Genomic DNA, 26,988 nt, shown 5'->3' with positions numbered 1-26,988 from the left:
GTGAGAGTGATAACAGCAAATTTAACACACCTGCTCCCCATTCACACCTGAGACCTTGTAACACTAACGAGTCACATGACACCGGGGAGGGAAACTGGCTAATTGGGCCCAATTTGGACATTTTCACTTAGGGATATGCTCACTTTTGTTGCCAGAGGTTTAGACATTAATGGCTGAGTTATTTTGAGGGGACAGCAAATTTACACTGTTATACAAGCTGTACATTTACTACTTTACATTGTAGCAAAGAGTCAGTGTTCCTCGGTGTTGTCACATGAAAATATAGAATAAAATATTTACAAAAATGTGAGGGGTGTACTCACTTTTGTGAGATACTGTATGTATATCTATGTATATACTGTGAATATATATATATATATATATATATATATATATATATATATATATATATTTATATATAGAGGCCAATATGGTGGCCCAAATTTATGGGAGGAGCCCGGAGGGCAGCCCATTTGCCCATGCTCTTTGTCGGTTCAGTGTGCAATACTACATGTCACTAGGCCGACTCTTCCCAGCTCACCTCATGTTCGTGAGTCTGTGCATTCGATCACAAGTGCAATGCAGCTTCTCCGTTTGTGGTCTTCATCGGCGGTTCCCGCTCACTGTCGCAGGAAGTATTCTAACCTTTTCGTATCATGTGCAATCTTGCGATTCGTTATGCTTCCTATCCTGCATCCCTTTCGTAAAAAAAAACTGCCGCCGAATTGTTGTCGTTCATGTCCTGACATTATTTGGCAGAGGGGTAGTACATTTGTAAGTTCCTTCTGCCAAACATATATGATTCATTTGTAAATCCAAGCCTTTCGAGCCACTGTCGGTCATTGTCCGATATCACTTGCCATAGGCTTCACTGGTTATAATATTCACTGTCCATGGGGTTGCCGTCTCATCCATTTGCAGATGAGCATATATTGTTTGTATGGGTTCTGTGGCTGATTGAGGTGGTAATTAGACCCACCTGGTGCCTTGTCTGCACCTGATTAGCCTGGGGGGGTGGGGTGGTTGGTATGTGTTCGCTTTCAGAGCAGGGGTGGCGTTCACTCTACAACCAATTCGTATCGGATTAATTTAATACTCCTTACTACTGATTCGTATCGAATTCATTTCATACATTTTACAACCGATTCGTATCAGAGTCATTTCTCTTTACAATCGATTCGTATCAGATGCATTGCACACTTTCTTCCGTTGCCATTACTTGAATCCCCCATGACGTGTGTTTTAGTTCCTTCAGTGGAACTTACGAATCGTTTGTACATGATTCTTCTCTCATTTATTTACCAAACCAAAGTTATTTTCTGTGCGTCATACACGGCACCACACCACACTCTTCTCAAGTCCAATGCGAACCTAGTCGCACGGTCACTGTCACAGGTAGGATTCCTTACCCTGTTTGTCATGTCAAAATTCGTGGCCACTCGCGGTGTCGCCCGTACCATGTGTTCAGTTCCCGTAGTGGAACTTGCAAATTATTCGTATGCACTTCCACGTTTTGCCTCATGCACGGCATCAAGCCACACCTTCCCGACATGTTGCACTCCAGCCACAGTCGGCTGCGAACTCACTCACATGGCTCACTGTCGCAAGTAAGATTTGTTATGACATTCTTTATGTACTATCAATTCGTTACCATTCGTTGTCTCCCATATCGTTTGTCAGTTGCCTTGGCCCAGCAACCTGACACCTGTTGAGACTCTTGTAACCATTCAAAATCGTCTCAGCAACCTGACACTCTTGTTGAGACCCTTGCAAAATGCAACATCGTCTCAGCAAACCTCTCACTCATCAAATAAATAAATAAATAAATAATAAATAAATTAAAAAAAAAAACCCTCTGCCACCACGCAATCTCAACCTAGTAACCGGACACCTGCTGAGACCCTTGCAACCATGCAAATCATCTCAGCAGCCTGTCACCCTTGTTGAGACCCTTGCAAAACGCAACATCATCTCAGCAACCTTTCCCTTGTCAAAATAAATAAATAAATAAATAAATAAATAAATAAATATAAATACCCCCTTTGTCAACACGCAATCTCGGCCCAGCAACCTGACACCTGTTGAGACCCTTGCAACCACACAAAATCGTCTCAGCAGCCTGACACCCTTGTTTAGAGCCTTGCAACCACGCAAAATCGTCTCAGCAGCCGGACACCCTTGTTGAGACCCTTGCAAATGTAATACCGTCTCAAAAGCCCCACACTCATCGAGACCATTGCAACCACGCAATACTGTCTCGAGCAACCTCCCACTCATCAAGACCTTTGTGACCATGCAGTCTAACCCCAGCAAACTGACATTCATTGAGACCTTGCAGGCAGACAAATCGTCTTAGGCCTCATGTACACTGGTAAACAGACATTTAGGAGCAGTTGGGCTTTTTTTTTTTTTTTATTCAGCTGCCCCTAAACTTTCCTCTATTTTATCTTATCAGTACATGTACACAGGGTCATTTATAGTAGTTTCTATGCAGTTTAGAAGCTTTTTTGGAATGCAAAAAAAATAAAAACAAATGGGTTCAGACGAATGTTCAGAGGCATTTGAATGTGTTGTGGAAATTTTTATTAATGTATGTTGTCAGATGTCCCCCAGTGTCAGTTTTCCTGTAATATGCTGGCCATTCCATGGCGACCGCATCTAAACTCCTAAGTAAGCAGATCTGCATACATGGGAACCATAGCATAACTATACAAAATCATGGCCCACTGAGCCATGATAGAGTATGGCTCGCGTCATTGGTAGCAGTGGGAATGTGCACATGATCGTGTTCAGAGCCATGTCCTTTGTGTCTTGTAAAGGACTTGCCACATGGCCCTGAACACAAGCGTCTGCACACGTCACTACTGTATTTCTATTTGAATATATACATTAGTGTGTGATTGGTTCTTTTGAATGAATACAAGTGTCTGATTGGCTGATTCTGAAGCCACCACCTTCCTTTGTTATTCCTGTTTATAGTATAAATAAACGGAGCTGGCTATTCTCTCGAGGATTCTGCTAAGCTCAAGTTGATACCAGCATCTGTGTCTGTTTTACTTGGAGAGATACAAAGCACGCTTTCCCGGCATTATATGAGAGAGCTGTTTTTGTGCTTTTAAGCGCAAAGAAATTATATGCTTATAGGGAGAAGCTTAAAATTTCCCTGACAAAAGTAAACGCCAAATGCCTGTAACAGCTTGTAAACGCTGCTAAACCAGGTGATTCACGTTTAGCAGTGTTTCGTTTACAGTCATTTTCATTTTAACAAAAAAAAAAGTCAGGCAATATTGCCTCAGCAGCTTGACACTCATTTGAGACCCTTGCAAAACGCAATATCATCTCAGCAACCTCACACTCGTCTAGACCTTTGTGACCACGCAATCTCATCTCAGCAACCTGACACCCGTTTAGACCCTTGCAGCCATACAAAATCGTCTTAGCAGCTTGACACTCAATTGAGACCCTTGCAAAATATCGTCTCAGCAACCCCTTACTTGTCGAGACCCTTGCAACCATGCAATTTAATCATAAAAAACCTCCCCAAAAAAAAATCTCATACTCATCGAGACCCTTGCAATCACGCAATATCATCCCAGCAGACTGACACTCACTGTGACCCTTGCAAGCACGCAATATCATCTCAAAACAACTTCATACTCATCGAGACCCTTGCAACAAAAAAACAATAACGTCTCAGCAAAACCAGACTGAGACCCTTGCGACCACGCAATATCGTCTCAGCAAACCAGATTGAGACCCTTGCAACCACGTCTCAAAAAACAAACCTTCATACAAGAGGCGTAGCATGAAGCTTGTGGGCCCTGATGCAAAAGTTGACCTGGGCCCCCCCACTACTTCCAACGTGTGTGCAGATACATCCACCACACGCCAAGATTCTCAAAGAGTTTAGAGTTCCCAGAGTTCCTCTTTACATCAGAGGACAGGGATTACTGCTGGAGAATCCGAAGACAGGGACTCCTGGCAGGTCACTTGGCAGAGCTCCTTTCCCATCCCAGCACTGTATACAGCCCCCCAATCCCCCACACTACACAGGGCTGAAATCACATTCTTTTACACACAGTCTGTCATGCCGCGTACACACGAGTGGACTTTACGGAAGACTTTGCCCGGCGGACGGGATTTCGACGGACAATTCGATCGTGTGTGGGCTCCAGCGGACTTTGTTTTCTCAAAAGTTGGATGGACTTAGATTTGAAACATGTTTCAAATCTATCCGACGGACTTGAGTTCGGTCGAAAAGTCCGCTCGTCTGTATGCTAGTTCGACGGACGAAAAGCCACGCTAGGGCAGCTATTGGCTACTGGCTATGAACTTCCTTATTTTAGTCCGGTCGTACGTCATCACATACGAATTCGCCGGACTTTGCTTGATTGTGTGTAGGCAAGCCCGTTCATTCAGAAAGCCCGTCGTAAAGTCCGTTGAAAAGTCCGCCGGGCAAAGTCTGCCGTAAAGTCCGCTCGTGTGTTACGTGGCATCAGTCTTCACAGGGTGTATCTGGCTTTTATGTTGCCCTTCTAACCTGTGAAATTCTTTGGTCGGAACGGCAGTGTAGTTGCAGTAGGCAGATACACCCTGTGCAGAGCATGGCTAACTGGCTGTGTTGTAAAAGAATGTGATTTCAGCCCTGTGGAGGAGGACCAGTATAGAGTGCTGTAATGGGAAAAGAGCTCAGCAGCCGGGCATAGCATGCAGGGTGGAGGGGGTTGTCAGGGGGCTTTGGGGTGTGGCAACTTAGATCTGGGAGGGCAAAGCCTTGTGACACAAAATCTGGAGCCTGCAGCCCTTCAGGGGCCCCCCAAGGAGGTGTTAAGGAATTTATTTTAGCAATTTCTGAAGGTTTCTCTGTCAGTGTTGGCAGGTGTTGGGGGAAGGTCACCTCCCGGAGGTGTGTCTTTTCCCCAATTGTCAGGGAAGTGGGGTATAAGTAGACATCCCCGGGTACAGAGAATCCCAGCTGGTGACTAGGAGACACTGAGCAGTGTCATACCTCACCAGTGACATTGGTTCCATCGTGGCTACAGGACGGCACTCTTCTCCTCTTGCCTCGCTGAGCTCGGTTACCATTCCATGTTGCCAGCACACAGCACAGACACTTCCCCATCCTGGGCTGTTCTCACCTTGTGCTCCTGTCCATTCAGGAAATGGCTCACAGCTTCTCCCCAGCCAATGGGAACAGAGGGGTGTGGACTGTGGAAGGCAAAGTAGAAGCCCAGTACTGATAATATGACAGGGAGGCTGCAGGAGCCCCCTGGAGCTAGGGGCAGGGTTGCAATTGTGACCCCTGCAACCCCTTATGCTACGCCCATGCTTCATACTCATCGAGACCCCTGCAACCACGCAATATCGCCCCAGCAACCTGACACTCACTGACACCCTTGCAACCATGCAATATCGTCTCCAGTAGTATAAAACATTTTGCGGCACACACCTACATGCAAACCCGCATACAAACTAACTTGCAAACACATCTCAGTGACAAACAATCAGCCACACAAACACACAGCGGCACCCAGTTGGCCATTCATCTCCAGTGGCACGCGGGCCACTCATCTTTTCTCCGTCTTTCTCCCTGAGGTTAGTTCAGGTTTCCATCCGGCACCAGGTTGGACTTTATCTCCCCAGATAAAAAAAATAAATAGGAGGGGAAGAACGTACAGTTCGCATCTTCACCGGGGTCAGTCGCATGACAGGGGTGAGACAGTTCATTTCAAGTAAAGTCACACCAGGCCCACCATCAGACAGTTATCCACCACCTCGATGACTCCCTACTTACCGAACAACCAGGCATACCTCCGGCAGATCTAGACAGGTTGAGGATAGTGTTCAGCAATCTCAACCAGGCACACCACTGGCAGATCTAGACAGTTTGAGGATAGTGTTCAGCAATCTCAACGTGCCCATAACTGAGCATAAAGTGGAAGGCCCGACACACTCTATCATCTTCCTAGGTGTCACTCTAGACACGCGTGCCATAGTCTGCTCCCCGACAAACTAGCCCATACCAGGACAGTTATCCACAACTTCACCCGGTCACAAGGGTGCACCATGAGGCAGTCACCATCCTTACTAGGGATGCTGAACTTCGTTATGAGGACTATTCCTCAAGGACGGTCCTTTATATCACAGCTTTTAGTTTTTCTCACACCAGTGCAAGATCCAGACCAAGTTCTCAAACTAGACCAAGCAGCAGTAGCAGACTTAGCTATGTGGGACAAGTTCCTCACCACCTGGAACGGCATTTCAATGTTCATTCCGGAAGTGCCAGCCGAGCCACCACAGGTGGTCACTGATGTCGCAGCCTCCACGGACTTCGCAGCCTTTTTTCGGCTGCCACTGATTCGCCGAACCTTGGCCCCCAGAAATTCTCTTAAATTTCTGCTTTCGCCCAGTCTTCATCACTCTTCGAGCTGTATCCCATCGTGGCAGCTGCCCAGGTCTGGGGCTACACTTCAACAGGACAGACGGTGCACTTCACCACGGACAATCAGGCCACAGCCGACATCATCGATAAAGGTAGATCCAAGTCAGTCCCCATCATGTCCTTCCTGCGCAGGCTCACGCAGCTGTCACTCCGTCACCAGTTTAATATCTTCTGTAGACATATTCCAGGCAAATGCAAAATCGCAGCCGATGAGCTGACCCGTTTCAATCTTACTTTGTTTTTCCAGCAGGAGCCTGGAGCCGACCTCAACAACTACTCATGTCCCACCCTGGTCATTGCTGATGATGGGCTGAAGTCGCATCTCGCCAATGCAACCCAGCGCATTAACCACTCCTTGGCATGCAATACACTGAAGGCCTATCGCACTGCTTGGAACACTTACTGTAGGTTTTTGGCCTCTTGCCCCGGAGCAGCGATAGGCGAAGTTAGACACGTCCTAGCCTTCATATTGTATTGCCACATGCAGCTGGCCCTTTCTCTAACTACTATCACGCTATACCTAGCTAGTGTCCAGCATTTCCTGTCCTTACAGGACCCCAGTAAAGCATCAGTATTCTCGGCCCATGCAGTCATGTCTCTCCTACAGGGCATACAGAAGCACCAACCCGTAGTCAGTGGCAAACGCCTACCTATCATGAGTGCCCTCTTTAGGGACATGTCTGAAATCCTTACTCGTTCTCCGTTTGGGACTTTGCTCAGCCTAGTCATCCAGGCGACCATCTACCAGGCCTTCTACGGTTTCCTACGGCCTAGTGAATTTACCGGCAGTCAGACACTGCTCCTGAGGCCACCTGACTCGCTTTCTGAACCATTACACCCTTCATTTCACAGTCTGCAAAACGCAACACACCAGCCCTGGGTTGACATCAACCTGTTTCAGACTAACAACGCCTGGTGCTCAGTGACGGTGCTCGACCGACTACTGTCCTATCTACTCAGCCAATCTGATGGTAGCTCGTTGCTACCCTTTCTAACCAGCCCCCTGGGTGACAGCCAGTTTATCAAGCATGTCAGGATCCTCCTAAGCAACTTGGGCTTCAACCCCAGTCAGTCCTCTGGACATTTCTTCCGGATCAGAGCAGCCTCAGCTGCCTCCCAACATGGAGTACCAGACCACCTAATCAAGAAACTAGGCCGATGGAAGTCTGCTTGTTTTGCCACATACATCCCAAATCCTCAGGAAGAAATGGCACAAGCCTTTACCAAGCTGGCTCAATAAACACAAGAATCAATTAAGAGTTATTCCCCTATCTGAATCTTTTGCTCCCTTTTCTTGGCATACCGACCAGACCACCAAGGCACACTTCAGGTCTATTTATGTTGTAAGTCTTGTCACGTGCTTATGTGATCCACATCTCTCTCGGTCATAGGGCCACAGCCATAAATATATATATATATATATATATATATATATATATATATATATATATATATATATTTATATATATATACACACACACTTTTTTTTTTTTATTAAACACAGCAAACTAAATGTCATTTTGTTTACAATTACAATAATCCTCTTTTTTCTCTTTTATTTTGATTAATCCTTTATTCATTTTTTTCTACTGCCTTCTGCGTCATTCCGTTCCTACTTTGGCTTTTGGTACTAAAGCAATTCCCTAGTGAAATGTCTTTATTTGGTTAAGTATCTATTTTTAGCACTTGCATTTATAATATATTAGCATTTCTTGTAGATATATATCATATGATATCTGAAAAATTCAATACAGCAAGAGCAGAAAAGAAAGCTGTATGAAAGGCACAGAAAGAACGTATAATTGACTCCCTGAGATCTAGATGCTGTGTGAAACATGAATAGTATTTCTGTCTTTTGTGCTGACATTCCAAGGCACTGTCATGCATGCACTCAGGTGATCCACTTCCCATCGCCTTTGTTTTCCTAACCAAAATGATATTTGCAGAGTCATGCTCTTCTGTCCCTCCTACTCACCTGGATAGACAAATCAGCAAAAAATCTTCAAAAGGGCAGGTCTGGGAGAGGAGTTTAAATATAGCTCAGGATTCCCTCATCTTTCCAAACTGGTGCAATCCTTGTCTACAGACTAAACCTCATCAGAAGACATGAAGTACCTGGTTCTTTTTGCCATAGTGGTTCAGGTCTTGGCTGCCCCACAAGGCAAGCCTGGTAAGTGTTCTCTGCTTAATAATAAGTGACTGACATAATTTATACAATGATCTTGAAAATATTGCTAACTCTACTTTACTTGAAACACAGACTACAACAGGTATCTGATATTCTCAGACTAATGTGATCAAAGTTAACTATTCATTCATAAATGTGTCCCTTTTTTTTTTTACTGAAATCAGGTTTTTATAAATTGCATTTTGGAGGCAGCGAACAGATTCATACTGGGCCTTAATCTAGATTGGCTTCTTCACTTGTAAACATATTTGAAAAATTATTTTAAAATGTTTAGCTAAAACTATTTATTACTATTCGTATATTTTATAAGAGATATTGATGGTTGAAGGGTTGATTTATAAATAGAAGAACATATAAAATGAAGAACTACTGGAACTGTTTTAAAAGGATTTAACTTTTTTCTTTGTGTTTTATTCGTTTGATTTTTCAAATATTCTTTAGGGTTGATTTGCTAAAATTAGAGAGTGCAAAATCTGGTGCATCTCTGCACAGAAACCAGCTTCTAGGTTTTTTTTTGTCAAAACTTAATTTAACAAGCTGAAGTTGGAAGCTGATCGGCTACTATGCACAATTGCACCAGATTTTGCATTCTCCAGTTTTAGTTAATCAACCCCATTATGTCTGATATTAATTTTATTGTCCAAGTATCTATTATTATTGTCCAAGTATTTTCCTTTTTTGTAGAGTGGTAGCGGTGCATTCTGTAGTTCAGGCTATTGGCTTCCTACTGGTGCTGGAACACATGCATTCCATCTAGCAATCCTTTACATATAGATAGATGGAACAGAGCATTATTGGGAGCAAATTAGTTGTTACATTTTGAGCACCGTTGTGGGCTTGTCTAGTGCCACAAAAGGAATATAAATTCATGCACGCCACAACTATGGGAAAATAGTATTTTGGTATTCAGCAATTTAGCTGCAGAGATTAAGTAGGTTCCTGTTACCTATTCCCTGGGGACATGTAACAGGATGGCTCACCCTGAAAGTGTAAAAGTCTATGTTTGTTTAAAGGCCTTAATAAAGTCAGATGGCTTCTATGGTAGTCAGTGATATCCTAGAGTACAGTTACTGAAAAAAGGGGACGTTGATTCAGTTAAGATAGCTAAAAAAAAGTTGGAAGCAAAGCCTGTCCTCAGGACTTTGTCCTTGTTGGTATTGTTTAGTAACAATTTTACACCAAGAGCAATTTATAGACCTCCCCAACTCTGTGCTTTGAAACCAAAATTTCCCCCAATTAACTCTCTATGTGTTGTTGCTGTATTTACCGTCATACCCCAACTATAGTTAATGAAACAAGTGAAATATTCACCTCACAATACAGCGCTGCAAAGGGGTTTATTTACTAAAGGCAAATCCACTTTCCACTACAAGTGCACCTGGAAGTGCAGTCGCTGTAGATCTGAGAGGGACATGCAAGGAAAATATAAAACATTTTTGCTTGTACATGATTGGATGATACAATCAGCAGAGCTTCCCCTCATTTCAGATCTTCCCCTCATATCTAAAGCGATTTCACTTCCAAGTGCACTTCCAAGTGCACTTGCAGTGTACTTGTAGTGCAAAGTGGATTTGCCTTTAGTAAATCAACCCCAATGACTAAATAAACTTTACAAAGTTAGATAATTTGTGAAACAACTAAAAAACTAACTTAAAACATCAATTACCGATCACAAAAAAGTTCAAAGCAAGTGCAGTTCAATCTTGCTTTTGTACAAAGTTCATTCATTGCCAATGTGGTTTTTTGTTTAAACAGCAAAAAACATGAGTCTGGTGCAGAATGACGCATCCCTTCACCAGTTCAAATGATTAGCTGCTCACCAGATAATATTGCCACTCTTTAAGAAAAATATATGCTTATAATAGAGCAGTAATACTTATGGACATAATGATACTTAAAAATGCAGCAATTACAATAGATGTATTGGTATTTAGTATTCTAAAGCATGATGTGATATGTTGCTGTCATAGTAATTTACAAACTTGTTCAAATATTATCTACAGCAGGAAACCCTGGCCCTGAAACTGGGAATCCATCTGGTCCATCAGGCCATCCCAATGTAACTGGCCCACCCCCACCTCCACCTAATGGTTCTTTTGACACCAGACCACATGGCAACGGTCCTCCTGCCAGTGATGTTATCCCAGCACCAAATGGTGGCAACCCTCCCCCTTCTGAAGATAGCCCAAGACCAGCCAATGGAAACCCACCTCCTAGTGGTAAAGCACCAGCAAATGGGCCAAAACCTGGACAGGTGAGTTATTAAGAGGTAATATGAATGGATAATGAGAGCAAGTTATAATAGTTTAAAACGATACTGAGAATTTCAGTTTAGAGAGCTTGTACTAAGAAAAGTACAGGTACTGCCATTACTGACATTTAGTAACTACTTGCCTGGCTTTTTCTGGCTTTAGCACCTTCTGAGATACTGAAGTACAATTGGCATGCAGTTCAGAAAGGTAAAAATCACAAACTGCATTCTTGCTCTGGGTCATTGATCCAGGTACTGAAGCCTATGAATCAACACAAAAGTCAATATAAACTGTAAACTGCCTTGCACAAGTTTGTACAGGAAACATTTGAAAGTGCATAAAATATGTATTATTCTTTTTAATAAAGCAATACTGACTGTTATTAGTACATTAAACATTGCTCTTTCACTAACAAATAAGCCTGAGAAACTCATGCAATTCAACTTTTTACATTAAAGTAACAATAATTTGTCTTGGACCCCTTTCACACTGAGCCGCTCCCAGCATTAGCAGACAGTAAAGTGCCGCTAGTTTTAGCGGCGCTTTACCGTTGTATTACGCTTTTTCGCCGCTAGCGGGGAGCTTTTAACCCCTGCTAGCGGCTCAATAAAGGGCTGCAAGCGCCCGTGTTGCGGCGTTGCCAAAGCGCTTTGCAGGCGCTTCGGCAGCGCTGCCCATTCATTTCAATGGGCAGGCGCGGTTTAGGAGCGCTGTATAAACTGCTTCCACACCGCCCCAAAGATGCTGCTTGCAGGACTTTTTCTAACGTCCCGCAAGCGCACCGCCCCAGTGTAAAAGCACTCAGGCTTTTACACTGGGGAGACATGGTAGGCATTTTTCAAGCACTTTACAGGCGCTATTTTTAGCGCTAAAATGCCTGAAAAATGTCCTCAGTGTGAAATATGTAAACTTATGTGGCAGTTATAATGATCTATTGATCACTGAAAGTATTCCTCAGTGAAAAACACTGTGCGTTGTTTTATTTTGGAAATTTGATTTTACAGCCACCCGCCGGAAATGTAAGACCCAAAAGACATCTGAACGGTGTAAAGGGAAAACCTACTGAGACGCCACATGTAGAAAATCATACTCATGACTTTACAGGAAGCCATCCTCACACTGGTACTTCTGGAAGTCATAGTGGAGAGAAGGGCCACGACTCTAGACCTGGGAAGAGACACTGAACATGGTATGTATATCACAGAAGAGCTGTGTAACATTTTTATACCATTATTATGTAATTTAAGTAAGAAAAATTACCCAAATGATGGAAATCCTACACAGTTGCTGAAAGCTCATCCGCAGAGAAGCAACTCTTGGAAAAAATGATAGGTGGAAAGATCTACCAACTGAAGGTACCCACTGAAATCACAGACTGTTGATATCTGCCATAATTCTCACCCTATCATAAACAGGAAATGGGTTTGACATAGATGCATGAAAGGCTTTATTGAAGAACTGAGTAAAGGGAACATTTGTCAATCTGCCTCTCTAAAAACCTCTTTGTGGAACAATGGTGGTTTATGATGCTCAAAAGTCCTTATTCTGCTGTTGTCAAATCTTACATAGTGGGGGGTTATTTACGAAAGGCAAATCCACTTTGCACTACAAGTGCAAACTACAAGTGCAAAGTGGACGTGAAATTCCACTGAAAGTGCACTTGGAAGTGCAGTCACTGTAGATCCGAGGGGGGCATGCAAGGAAAATAAAAAACAGCAAAGTGGATTTGCGTTTAGTAAAGTGCAAGTCACTGTAAATCTGAGGAGTAGATCTGAAATGAAGGGAAGCTCTGCTGATTTTATCATCCAATCATCCAATCATGTGCAAGATAGTGCGGCTCCGTGCGGCAGCATCGCTGGACCTTGGAACAGGTAAGTAGCTGCTGACTGTTAATAAACAAAAAAAAAAGCCTGGAAACTCCGCTTTAAGGAACACTCTACTTGGACACAAACTAATCTTTATGTTCTACATAAATTTAACTAAATCTTAATTTTTATCAGAACCCACAAGCAGTCGCATCAATCACACTGGGGGTTATTTACTAAAGGCAAATCCACTTTGCTTTTTTTTATTTTCCTTGCATGTCCCCCTCGGATCTACAGTGACTGCACTTCCAAGTGCACTTTCAGTGCAATTTCAAGTGCACTTTGCACTTCTAGTTTGCACTTGTAGTGCAAAGTGGATTTGCCTTTAGTAAATAACCCCCAGTGTGATTGATGCGACTGCTTGTGGGATCTGATAAAAATGAAGATTTAAATTTATGTAGAACATAAAGTTTAGTTTGTGTCCAAGTAGAATGTTCATTAAAGCGGAGTTCCAGGCTTTTTTTGTTTATTAACAGTCAGCAGCTACAAACAGTGTAGCTGCTGACTTTTAATAAACAGACACTTACCTATTCCAAGGTCCATCAATGCGGCCGCATGGAGCCCCGCTCCTCTCCTCAGCGCCTCCAGTGAAACTGTGGGCACCCGGCCATGACAACTTGCGACTTTACGGCCGGGCGCTCACTGCGCATGCTCGAGACACGTTGCGCTCTCTCAGTGGACAGACAACGTGTCCCTGAAGATTGCCAAGAGGGAGGGGCTGCCTGGGGGGAGAGGAGGAGTCGCCTAGGTGGCCTGTAGGCAGAAGCAGGAAGTGGGACAGGAAGTCCCACTCAAAGCTAAGCACCCACTCCCCCCTTCAAAAAAATGACATGCCAAATGTGGCATGTAAGGGGGCAAGGAGTGCTTAAAGCAGAAGTTCCACTTTTGGGTGGAACTCCGCTTTAAGTGAGCATTTGAGAAGCATTTTCTCATTATAGCATGCATGTGGCATCACATATGATATCACAACAAAAATTATGCCTCTTTGACAGAGTATGGGTGATTATTTTATTGAATTAAACCCCTTTCACACATGCGGACCGTTCATTTCATCAGTACAGTCACATCAAAATGGATGAAATATTCAGTATTTCATCGAGTTTTCATCAGTGCTCATCGGTCCTTCATCCGTTTTTTTTATCAGTTTACAATATTTTTTCATCCAATTGTTTTTTGTTTTTTTTTAACGGAAGAAAAATAGAGCTTTGATCAGTTTCAAAAATGGATGATGACGGATGCGGATGTAAACTGGTGTAAATTGAATTATCATCCATTTACATCAGTTTTCCCATAAAGATGCATTAATGTCCATTTTTCATCCGTCAACGAATGAATAAAAAACGGACAGCATGTGTGAAAGGGGCCAATGTATTTACAAATAGCCGCCCTGTACCTTTAGAGATACTCCAAGCAGTAAAGGAACAGTAGCTGCTAACAATATGAATCAATAAACAAATTAGGAAATTAATTTTTTCACACTTATGTCACTGCTGGAGGCATTTACACCCCATAAATGAATTTTCAGAGTTGTCTTCTTGAAATCATAGTGGGTTTACTTACATTGTTAGTTTAAATACAAATAGTGTCTAGATACTAATTTAAAAAAAAAATTTTTTTTGCAGAAAGAGAAAACCAGAAAAATACGGTGACAGAAAAACCCTACGTAGATCTACAGTTTGTAGAGTTTTTAATGCAAATAAACATATATTAAACGCAAGTGTCTATGAAGTCATGTTTTGCTCACATTAATATAGTTACTTTTCACAAGAATGTACTTTGCAAACTAATTTCCACATAGAGACGGAGTCTTTGGGATTTTTTTTTTTTTTTTACAGAGGGGTGGGTTAAACGCTTTATTGCAGATTTATCCCCTGCTTGTTGTGTCAACTACATTGTTACAGAAACAGGAACTGAGAGAAAATCTCCAATGGGGACAAAGCCTTCCATTAAAAAAAAAAAAAACAAAGAAAACAAACTGTGAAAGATTTTATTTCTCTCTGAATACCTTTTGGACATTTCCTCTTACTTTCTTTCCTAGTGACATGTGGCCACTAAGGAAGTGAGAAACCTCCCTTAGAGAAACATTGTGTGACTTCTCCACCTAAAGACTAAAAAAAATGAAGGAAACGCTTTAATCACTCAACAATTGCTCGTGTACTGTTTGTGTATGACATAATTGCCATATTTTACCATTTTAAAAATAAATCCCTTGAGATCCATTGCCTAGACATAAACTGTAGTATTACTAAACAGAAATTTTGTTGAGATTTTTAATCCTCCCCAAGTAAAAAAAAAAAAAAAATCACTTGTAGTGATATACTTTAAAGACCTTAAAGCTGAACTCCACGCAAACAGCTGAAAAACACATTAAATACAAAAGTATTACCTACAAGATCTACAGAATGCAGTCCAGAGATTTACAGAACTCTGCCACCCAGCCCTTTCTGACACACAAGGGGACCTGATCTTTCTTTGCTGCAGTTACACTTTTGCTTATAGGCCTCCTCTTCACCCCAAACCTGTGATGGGACAGGAAAAAAAAAATAGACTTTGGAACTTATCTCCCTACCACTCTGCTCTTTCCTCCTATCAGCCTGACATTTTCACAGCAGCACACCTCATTGCACTGTTTCTGTCTTTCCCAGTCTAAGCTCTGCTGTGCAGGGACTGCAAGAGACTGATAGTATTCAAATTTAGACAGATGTAATGCTTGCATTTAAGTAAATACATTTAAAGATATATTAATGAATACAAAGCTGCATTATTTTAATTTATTTAATTATTTACTATGGCTGTACTAAAGAATTCTCCTTAGGCACACAGTTTCAACAATAAAATGAAATAGTAAAGAGATTCTAGGTCAAAAAAGTCATAAAAGAGAGATATTTTCAATAAAAATTATTTGACATGGTTTGGAGTTTGGTTTTAACCTTAGAAAATATCCAAACAGATATAAAAAGACACAGTTGAAATACATATGTGATCTGTAGAGCTGTTTCAAGACACTGGCAGGCCCAGGCAAACATCTCATAGATGGGAACTCCATCACATCTTATCATTTCTCCAAAACACAAAAAAAGCATAAATGCAAAAACGGAGAATTACCTGCTTTGTGTCACTACAAGTTCCAGCATACATGCTGAGACTTGTAGTTCTACACAGGTTTATCTATTTTTCTATCTTTCTCTATATAGCCCTGTCAGGGGTGTTGCTAGGTAGGAAAAAGACCAGGGGCTTCAGCCTGAAGGTAAATTTGATCCCGCGAAGATCAGCGTCGGGGAGCTTTGTCCGACACTGGATTAAAGGTGAGTTTAACACCAATTATAGCATTTTGATAGGGCAACACCTCTGGACCCTTTTGCTTTACACAGGCCCCCCCCACAATCTTGACCCCTTTACATTACACAGCACCCCCCACACCTCTGGACCCCTTTACATTACACAGCTCCGCACCACTGGACCTCTTTACATTACACAACTCCCCCCACACCTCTGGACCCCTTTACATTACACAGCTCCGCACCACTGGGCCCCTTTACATTACACAGCGCCCCCAACACCTTTGGACCCCTTTACATTACACAGTGCCCCCACACACCTCTGGACCCCTTTACATTACACAGCTCTGCACCACTGAACCCCTTTACATTTCACAGTTCCCCCAACACCTCTGGACCCGGCCTGAAGACAAATATTGGCAATACAGCACCCCTTTACAATACAGTGCCTGCTTTACATCACAGACCTCTTTGCATCCAAGCCCCCCAATTTACATCACAGTCCCCCTTTACATCAATGCATTTTTTCCCCCTTCACATCACAGCCCCCCTCCTTACATCACAGACCTTCCCCCTTTACATCAGTGTCCTCAGCCCCCTTCTTTGCATCCAAGTCCCCTTCACATCCCCCTTTCTTTGCACCCCAATCCCCTTCACAGGCCCCCTGTGCCCCAGTCCCCTTTAAAACCCTCCTTTACTTCTACCCCAGTCCTTTTTACAACCCCCCTTTACTTGCACCCTGGTCCCTTTCATAGTTGCTCCCCTTACTTGCACCGCAGAACCCTGCAAAGCCACACTCCTTGCATCCCAGTCCCTTCCACAGCCCCCACCTTGTATCCCAGTCCCCTTTTTGCATCCCAGGCCCCCCTCCACAGCTGTCCCCCCTTACTTGCAGCCCACTTTCTTTCACAGTCCTTCCTTTCTGGTATCCCCATCCCCTTTACAACCATCTTCTTTCTTTGCAACACAGTTCCCTTTATGTCAGTGCCCCCTTCCTTACCATTCATAGCAGGGAGAAGACAGAGTGTATGATGGGATGTCAATAAAAGGTCCGAATTTTTTCATATGGGCCTCATGCACACAGGGTATCTGTATAGTCCCTGTAAATTGCAGGAGAAAGGCTGCTTAAAAAACATGCCTAAAGTCACTAATTACACACGCATTTAGATGCTTTTAAGCATGTTTGGGCACGTCAAGATTTGAGCGTAATTTATTCCATTGGACATATTAATTAATTCTGTCCATTGGAATGCATTAATGCTCAATTGTTAGATGTGTCAGCGTTTAGGAGCATTTAGATGTGTTTACACATGTTTAGGCATGTTCAGCATTTTCTCTGCTCTTCAGCTCCTCTCCTGAATGTGCTTTTGATGTTTTTTTTTCTGCCTGTAAACAATCCTCTTCTAATGCCTGTAAATTGCTATATGTGCATAGATACATAAGCTTACATAGAGGTGCTTTTACAGGCTGAAAAAAAAGCAGCGTTTTTTAAGTTCAGTGTGCATAGGGCCATATTGGTTATTCAGTGTATTAAAGAGGAACTGCAGTCTGCTCACGTCATTTGTAATAAACACATATTTGCCATTCTGAAGCTTCCCTCCAACCACTTTGCATATTATTTTATATATATACTGTGATTCTGTACTTGCCAAATATGCTGCAGAAATCTCCCTCCACTGAGTCTGGCTGCAACCATTTAAACTGTGAGTAGCTGAAGCTGCTGCCTGTTCACTTCCTGGATTTACACAGACGCACAGAGGCACACCTCCAGCTCTGCAGCCCTGCAGCTCTCATTGGCCCTCTTATGACTCATCCCGCCTCCCTTCCTGGCAAACTCTCATGAGAGACAAGAAGCAGGAAGTGGGCTGTATAAAGTATTTACTGGCAGAAAAAAAAAATGTTTTACTATCCAAAGTTAAAACAACAAGGGCAGAAGATTTAATTGATGAAAAGTTGAAAACATGACTGAAGTTCCACTTTAGGTACAGTGTATATATAGCCATTGCCCACTTTAGCCGATCTTGGGGATGTACTATACAGACATTTATAGGACATTTTACATTGAAGAAAATAACGTCACTCAATAAAAACTAATGTCACAATAGTGCCATGTCAAGTTCATCTAGCATCAAGGGAGAAGATGACAAACTGCACCATCCAATGATGTGTGAGCATCATGTCTCCCCCACTAAACATTAATTCCCTTTTCCCCAAGAAAAATGAAAAAAAATCACTTTCCTCCTAGTACAAATCCTCCCTCCCAGCACAAATCTTTGCCCCCCCCCCCTTCCCCAATCCCCCTTCCAGCATCAAATTCCTTGTCTCATCTTTGCCTCATCTGGGGCAACTGTATTTCATGGATTTTGTGACTTAAGCTCCTGGGTGTGCTATTTACTGTTACAAGGTTGTTACAGGAAAGGGAACATCCTCCTGGTGGTGAGAGCGGAAGCCTCTTGGAAAATGCGCTAGGTGACCCAGGTTATGCTACAGGCCCCTGGTGCTCAGTTGGACTCCTGGAGCCATAATCTGGACCATGTCAAAGCATATGTCTGTGTGTAGAGTGCTCTGGGCATAGGGGGTTAACAAGAACTGTGACCAGGAGAACAAGTCAGCCTCGGGCCAGCATCCCTGCATGTGAACTGAAGAAGTGGTTTTGATAAGCTATAAATAAATGCATTTCCCTGGAATCTCACCTCCCATTACTCTTTAGGGTAATGCATACAAAACACACTAAAATACCGGTAATTGTTGCAAGTGTTTTCCATGCCAGCACTGATTACAATAAAACTGTCATGGGGGATTCTAAGGATTTGCAATTCTAGTCAGTACTCTTGTGATCCAGGAACCCCTGCCACATTTCACTTTTCTAAAGTTAAAAAATATCTTAAAGTGTTACTAAACCCACAACAGTAAAACCAGTATGTATACTGTATGCAGTAAAGCATGCTTGTTATACTCACTGTGGAACCTAATGGTTAATCCTCTGCATTGTGTAAAAAGGACGTTTGATCCTGTATGCACAGATCCTCCTCTTCTTGCATTGTCCTCATAACATGTCCGGAAAAGACAGAGTTACTGGAGTTAGGCTGCACATGCTCAGTATGGTGTGTATTGCTAGAATTTTTTTGATCAGCAAAGGGCCAATCAGCACTGTCCAGACCAGGCCCGGACTGGGACAAAAAATAGGCGCGGGCATTTTGGATTGAGCAGCCCATGACATGTTAACTGGCCCCTTCCCCACTCTTCACCCTGACAGATCTCCTGAGAGAGGGGAGGGGGGGACCCAGCAGAGGTGTGTGGGGGGAGGGGGTGAGGTGGGACCAGGAAAGAGCATGGGGGGATGGAGAGCACAGGGAAGAACCTTGAGGACATGGGGTGGGGCAAGAGCACAGGGGAGAGGCAGAGAACACAGGGAGGAAGAGGAGATCACAGGGGGGCAGCGGAGAGCATGGGGTGAGGTGGAGAGTATGGGGGGAGGTGGAGAGCACAGGTGGGGAAGCGGAGAGCGTGAGGGTGATGTGGATAGCACATTGGGGCAGCGGAGAGCGTGGGGGTGATGTAGAGAGCACGGGGGTTGGCAGAGAGCATGGGGGAGGTGGAGAGTATGGGGGGGAGGTGGAGAGCACAGGGGGTGGCAGAGAGCATGGGGGAGGTGGAGAGCACTGGGGGGGGGGCGGCAGAGAGCATGGGGGGAGGTGGACAGCAAAGACAGAGTTACTGGAGTCAGCCTGCACATGCTCAGTTTGGTGTGTATTGCTAGAGAGTTTTTTTCTTGGGAGAGTGCATGTGATCAGCACAGGACCAATCAACAGTGTCCAGACCAGGCCCGGATGTGGAGAGCACAAGGGGGGGGCAGCGGAGAGTGTGGGGGTGATGTGGAGAGCACGGGGGGTGACAGAGAGCATGGGAGAGTTGGAGAACACAGAGGGGCAGCAGAGAGCATGGGGGAGGTGGAGAGCACGGGGGGCGGCAGAGAGCATGGGGGAAGTGGACAGCACTGGGGGGGGCGGCAGAGAGCATGGGGGGAGGTGGACAGCACTGGGGGGCGGCAAAGTGTATGGGGGAGGTGGAGAGCACAGAGGGGCAGCAGAGAACATGGGGGGAGGTGGAGAGCACGAGGGGGCAAAGAGTATGGGTGGGGTGGAGAGCCCAGGGGGGGCAGCAGAAAGAAGCAGGATAGGGGGAGCAGTGGGGGCGGCTGCATATAGAACAATCATTCTCTCCATCTTCCTCCTGCAGTCTCGGAATATCTGCTTCTCCTCTACCTCTCGCAGGCATTCCGATACTGCAGGAGGAAGATGAAGAGAATGATTGTTCTATATGCAGCCGCCCCCACTGCTTCTCCTATCCAGGTCACATGGGGGGGCCGCACTCACATTTTCTTTTATCCGGCCCCAAGGTGTCTGCAGCAGGTGTCTGCTCTGGCTCCTCCCCCTTCGCAGTCACGACCCCCCCCAGCAATGACGGCTGACCTATACAGGCGCCGTGTTGCCGCGGAGAGGGCAAAGGCGTCTCATCTAGCTCCTTCCCTGGCGCCGATGGCTGAGCTTAACTGGCAACCGGGCAGCCGCAGAGAGGCTGGATGAGCAGCGGGGGCTCAAAGAGCAGCCCAGCAGCCTTGGGCCCGCAAAGACTTGCAGCCTGGCGGCCCCGGTCCACTGGGCAAGTGCATGGTTTAACCTATGGCCAATCCGGGCCTGGTCCAGACAGAGGATCAGGGGCCCTGAATCCTGATAGGACAGCTAGTGCAGTATGAAAACTTTTCCTACAAGCTTTAACCAGACATTGATACAAGTCACAAGACTGCTCTAACTGCTGATGAGAAAAGATATTTAGCAGTTTATATTTACTAAAATGATTGTATTTCCACATTCTGTGTACTGTGAGAGACCAGATATAGTGAATGCAGGGTCTTGGGGTTAGTAACACTTTAACCCATTATAACCACCTTTTCTCTTTTTGTTCCTCCCTGCTTCCTCTCCTAAAAATTCTATTCTCTGCAAAGTACAGCATCTTTTTGGGCTACAAAGTAGCACCTCTTCCTTTATGGCCTAGGCTGAGGCCCTACTGGCTCCTGAGATTGCCACATCACACCTATCCCAGAAACCAATGTGACACTGAGGGCACATGCAAGCCTCAATATTCAGTGCACACACAAAACATCACTGGTGCTGGTATGTCTACGCAGTGGGTTGGCACAATACCCATATACCAGAAACTAGTGGCATTTGAGCGCAGACACAGAACCCCAGCCTCACCCCCCTCCACATCCCAAATACCTGGCAGAGGCCTTTGGCGCATCTGCATACAACCAGATTTTTTAAGATGCTGATGTGGTAGAGGGAAGGAGGGAAGGAATTGATACGGGGGTAAAGTTCCTATGGCTTGGTTAAATATTTATTTCAGCTTATGATTTGACAATAAAAGATCTAGGCACACCAATGAAATCCCTATTCTTTCCCCAGTTAAATTACTGTGCTCTCTCTTCTGGTAAGCCTGTTCATGGTATTAGGCTGACAGCAACTGTGAAATGTGTGGCTCTGGGGGCACATGTGCAGCAGCCTGAGGTGAAGGTAATGTTACCTTAGAGCTCCGCTCCTCGGGAGTTTTCATCGGAGGACTACAGGTCCCAGTGAACCAGCAAGTATCCCAAAACTGCAGAAAATCCTACCTAATACGGTCAGCTTCACTGACAATGGTCTTGAGAGCTCCTAAAACGAAAATTAAAGCAGGAAAAATGAAGGAAACGGCACACAGGCTGGCGGCTGGAATGGCGGCGGCATCCTCTCCCCCACAGCACAGCGGTGAATAATCTTTACCTCACAGTCAGCACAGCGGTGAATACACTGGAAAATCTTTACCTCACAGTCAGCACAATGGTGAATACACTGAAAAATCTTTACCTCACAGTCAGCACAGTGGTGAATACACTGGAAAATCTTTACCTCACAGTCAGAAGACACAGGCTGCTAACGGTGAGTCTGAGTCTGAATATGAATACTGTGAATTACAAGCTGCTACACAGTCTGACATCTTCAAAAAATTTGAATGTATGCTTCAGAAAGTCCTCAAACAGACTTCTGATCATATAACTGACAAACTGACTAAAGAAATTAGAGAACTAGGTCAGAGAACAGCTGACTTAGAACTGAGGGTTGATGAAATTGATAATTTTACACAGAACTACATGTCTGAGATGAAGGTACTAAAAGAGGAAAACCTTACGTTACAAAATCATTTAGAGGACCAAGAGAACAGAGATCGAATCGATCGAATCTGCGAATCAGGGGAATCCCTGAATCTGTTCTAGACCTTCAGGCTAATATCACGGCGCTCTTTCAAGAATTATTACCTGGAACCCCTATTGACAGGTTCGAAATGGATAGAGTACATAGAGCGTTAGCCCCACGCAAAATAAATGGTCCCCCGAGGGATATTATAGCTAAATTGCACTTTTACAGAACCAAAGAACAGATACTAACAGCTGCCAGAGGGAGAGAATCTCTTAGCTTCCAGGGCAATACCTATCAACTCTTCACGGATTTGTCCCCACTAACGGTTGCAAAAAGACGTGCACTTAAACCTCAACTCCAGGTACTCCAGAGAAATCAAATTTCCTATCAATGGGGATTTCCTTTTTGTCTCAGATTTACTCATTTGGAAACAAAATATGTTTGTCGCTCTTCAGAGGACTTGAAGTCAGCCCTATTTGATATGGGCCTAGCCGAAGCAATCTTACCAAATGACCAGTCTCATAGGCGCTCAGCTTTTCGTTCTACACAGCAAAACAAAGACCCAAAACCCAGCTATTCCACATCTTCCCATCAAAATCTTAACAAGCGAGGTCGATATGAACATTCACCACCAAACAATGAGGATTCAATGGACTGACAATCTAAGCCAGACTAGTTATTTGTCCTTGCTACTTTTTTCCAGCACAGTATGCTGACAGAGTTAATTAACTGGCCATATTCATGACTAAAATGAGTTATGGCTACATACTACTGTTATGTTACAAACATTTTTTTTTTTTTTTATATGAACTTTTTTCTGTTTTTTTTCCTCTCAAGTTTTTGAACTTTATTTTTTCTTTTTTTGTAACAATTTAAGCAAAATTTTTCCATGATAGTAATGGAATAGTTCCTGTGGTCCTCCGATGTTATACATCCCTTAGGAATTTCTTGCTGCCCTTTTTTCCACCTAAGGACTCCTACCATTGTTATGGGGGTCTCTATTGGTGGTCCCGGACCCTCTCAGAGAGTTCTAAAAACTCTCCTGAGATGCTCCTACACCCTATTATTTAGCCTTTATATACTGCTAAATTGTCTTCATATTGGGTTTGTTCGATTCTCCTCTCCTTTTTTCTTTTTCTATTCTATTGCTTCTTTCTTTAATCTTTGCTATTCCCTCCTGACTCTCGGGTTGGTCATCCTGGCTCTCGGTGAGTACTCTGCTTGTTATGCTATAATATTCGCATTCGTTCTTTTATGGCTCCTAAAAATATCTTGTCATTAAATGTACAGGGGTTTAATACCCCACATAAGCGAACCAAGGCTTTACGCTCTTTTGCTATGAAAAAAGCTAATATTATATGTTTGCAGGAAACGCATTTTACTGACAAAGTTTATCCCAAATTTCTTTCATCATCATATCCACAATTCTATACTGCTTCAGCTACGGTTAAACAGCGCGGAACTCTCATTGGTTTTCACCGTCCCACTCCGTTTAACCTTGTATCCAAAATAACAAACCCTGAAGGACGATATGTTCTCCTAACAGGATTTATTTCTGATAATCCTATTACTATTGTGTCTTATTATGCCCCTAACAAACGCCCAACTGCTTTCTTATCCCACCTTTTTCAACTTATAGAAGTACATAAGTTTGGTACTGTTGTTATTTGTGGGGATTCTAATGCTACTATTTTCCCGTTCTTAGATAAATCTCCCCCTGGACCTACCACAAACTTAATAAACCTAACTTTTCAACATCTACTTACCACTCATAGCCTGGTAGATACTTGGCGAGAGATGAACCCTATTAGTAGGTGCTTCACTCATTATTCTTATCCGCATAACTCTTTTTCACGAATAGATCATATTCTAATCCCGTCAAGTATGCTACCAGAAATCATATCATCCAAAATCATTCCTTTTCCATGGACAGACCACTGCGCAGTATTCATTACCATTGCTTCCACAATTCCTAGATCACACAATACCACTTGGTGTATAAACGATTCAATTCTGAGCCACCCTTCTCATCGTGTTGAGATTGAAAAAGCACTTTCTGATTACCTAAAATCCAATGATACAGACGATGTCTCTGCTATTACATTATGGGAGGTGCACAAGGTAGTCATTAGGGGTAGACTGATACAACAAGCAACTAACCTTAAAAGAGAATGCAAACTGTTGTTTGCAAAACTTGAATCTACCTTTAATGACTGTCATCAAACTTTTCAAACCTCCCCGAATGCTACCAACAGTACCAAACTAGAAAAAGCCCGCCTGGATCTAGATCTTTTTCTTACTGATACCGCAGATAAACTTATAAGTAAACGCCAGTATGTTCAATATCGCAGGGAAAATAAACCTGATACACCTATGGCCAGAATTTTAAAAAATTCACAACATATACATACGCCTATCAGATTGAAAGTATCCCTCGAATCTTACACTAGTAACCCAGCGAAAATACTTGAAATTTTTCGCTCTAAGTTATCTAAACTATATTCTTCTGCCTCAAATTTTGATAAAACTAAAGCAGACACACTGTTCTCCAATATCACGCTTCCTAACCTTGATCAACAACAGAAAGATCTTCTTGAATGTCCAATTACAGATACTGAAGTCCTTAACGCAATAAAATCTTTAAAATTACGTAAAAGACCAGGCCCAGATGGATTTTCGGCAACATATTATAGACAATTTGCATCAATCTTAATACCTGTCTTAACTAAAGCCTTCAATTCGATCCTTAAAGGTAACTCATTTAGAACAGAGACTCTCACCTCTATAATAGCAATGATCCCCAAACCACATTCTGACTCCACCTCCTGGACTAATTATCGTCCTATATCCCTCCTAAATCTCGATATAAAATGTATTGCTAAAATTTTGGCCACTAGACTGAATAATATTATTGGCCTACTAATCCATAAAGACCAAACAGGCTTTATGCCTAAACGCCAAGCTGGAGATAATATCAGGAAAGCACTCTTACTTATTAATGCGGCTAAAACTAGACGAATCCCAGCTTGCCTTGTATCCTTAGACATAAGGAAAGCATTCGATTCGGTTACGTGGCCTTATATGGAATATGTCATTGGTAAATGGGGATTTGGAAACAATTTTTTAACCTGGGTCTCATCCTTATACAATAATCCTAGAGCATATATCAAATATGCAGGCTATAAGTCAACAATGATTGATATCAAAAGAGGCACTAGACAAGGATACCCTCTTTCCCCTCTACTTTTTGCCCTAATAATAGAACCCCTGGCACACCTTATTAGAACCAATCCTGACATTAAAGGTATCGAACTAGGTGGTTATCACCATAAACTATGTCTCTTTTTGGATGACATTCTCATATTTTTGTCTCATCCCCATATATCCACCCCTAATCTACTAAAAACACTAGATAATTTTGCCCAAATATCAGGACTACATGTTAATCCAACAAAATCAAATGCATTAAATATTTCCTTATCTCAATTAGAACTTCGGCAGGCACAAACTTCCTTACCCTTTACTTGGGTTCCAAAGCAGCTTCCATACCTAGGAACAAAACTCACAATCTCTCTTAAAGACCTTTTTGCAGCAAATTACTTACCCCTCCTTAAACAAACTTCTGGCTTCCTGAAACAATGGGCTCTTCTATCATTGTCATGGTTGGGAAGGATTAATGCGGTAAAGATGTCAATCCTGCCAAAATTCTTATATTTATTTAGGGTACTCCCTATTTCTTTACCATCTTACTTTCTTAGATTTACTCAACGTAGAGTTATGTCCTTCATTTGGGGTACCACCAAACCTCGTATACCTAAATCTACACTTTACCTTAATAAATTGAGTGGTGGTTTGGGATTGCCCAACTTTTCCTCCTATTTCTACGCTGCACAGCTAGCACTTATACCCAAGTATCATACTTCTGTAGAAGCTCCCCTATGGGTAGCTATTGAATCAGTGGAAAGTGACCCTATCTCAGTGGCAAATATGTTTTGGCTCTGTCCTGCTGATAGAATACATCTTTCTAATCCTATCACGAAACAGACCCTAGCAGTATGGGATAAATGTAAATTTGCACATAATCTTCAATCAACACATAATCCCTTGCTTTCATTTCTTAATAATCCAGCCTTTTATCCTGCCTGGAAATTCCCAAAATCATTCTCTGCATGGACCTCTACGAACCTGACTCGTTTATACAATCTTTCCTCGACTAAAGCTATTTATACATTTCCTGTACTATGTGAAACCTTTGGGTTACCTAAAACTTAAATATTTCGATATTTACAAATTAAAAATTTTTATGAACCACTTCTTAGTACAGGCTCAACTCTTAATCAAATGACTCAATTTGAGCGGATTTGTATAAGTGATCCACACATTAGAGGACTTATCTCAATATTATATTTCCAACTTAATATGATATCTAGTGAGTTTCTACCCTTATACACAACTAAATGGGCACAAGATATGAATCGAGTGTTTAATAAACAAGATTGGTCGAATAAATGGTCAGCCACCAAAACTTCCTCTCCAAATTGTTTTGCTGCAGAAACTAATTACAAGGTTCTAGCACGCTGGTACCTTGTACCAGCTAGAATAGCTAAATTTGTCCCCACATATTCACCTAATTGCTTTAGAGGATGTGACACAGCAGGAACACATTTTCACATATGGTGGCAATGCCCCGTAGTTGAAGAATTCTGGAAGAATATATTTCTTATGGCTTC

The sequence above is a fragment of the Aquarana catesbeiana genome, linkage group LG08, assembly GCF_042186555.1.
Source record: "Aquarana catesbeiana isolate 2022-GZ linkage group LG08, ASM4218655v1, whole genome shotgun sequence".
In the NCBI taxonomy this organism is placed as follows: Eukaryota; Metazoa; Chordata; class Amphibia; order Anura; family Ranidae; genus Aquarana; species Aquarana catesbeiana.
The sequence above is the reverse complement of the archived record's forward strand: the minus strand, read 5'-3'. Positions refer to the sequence as shown.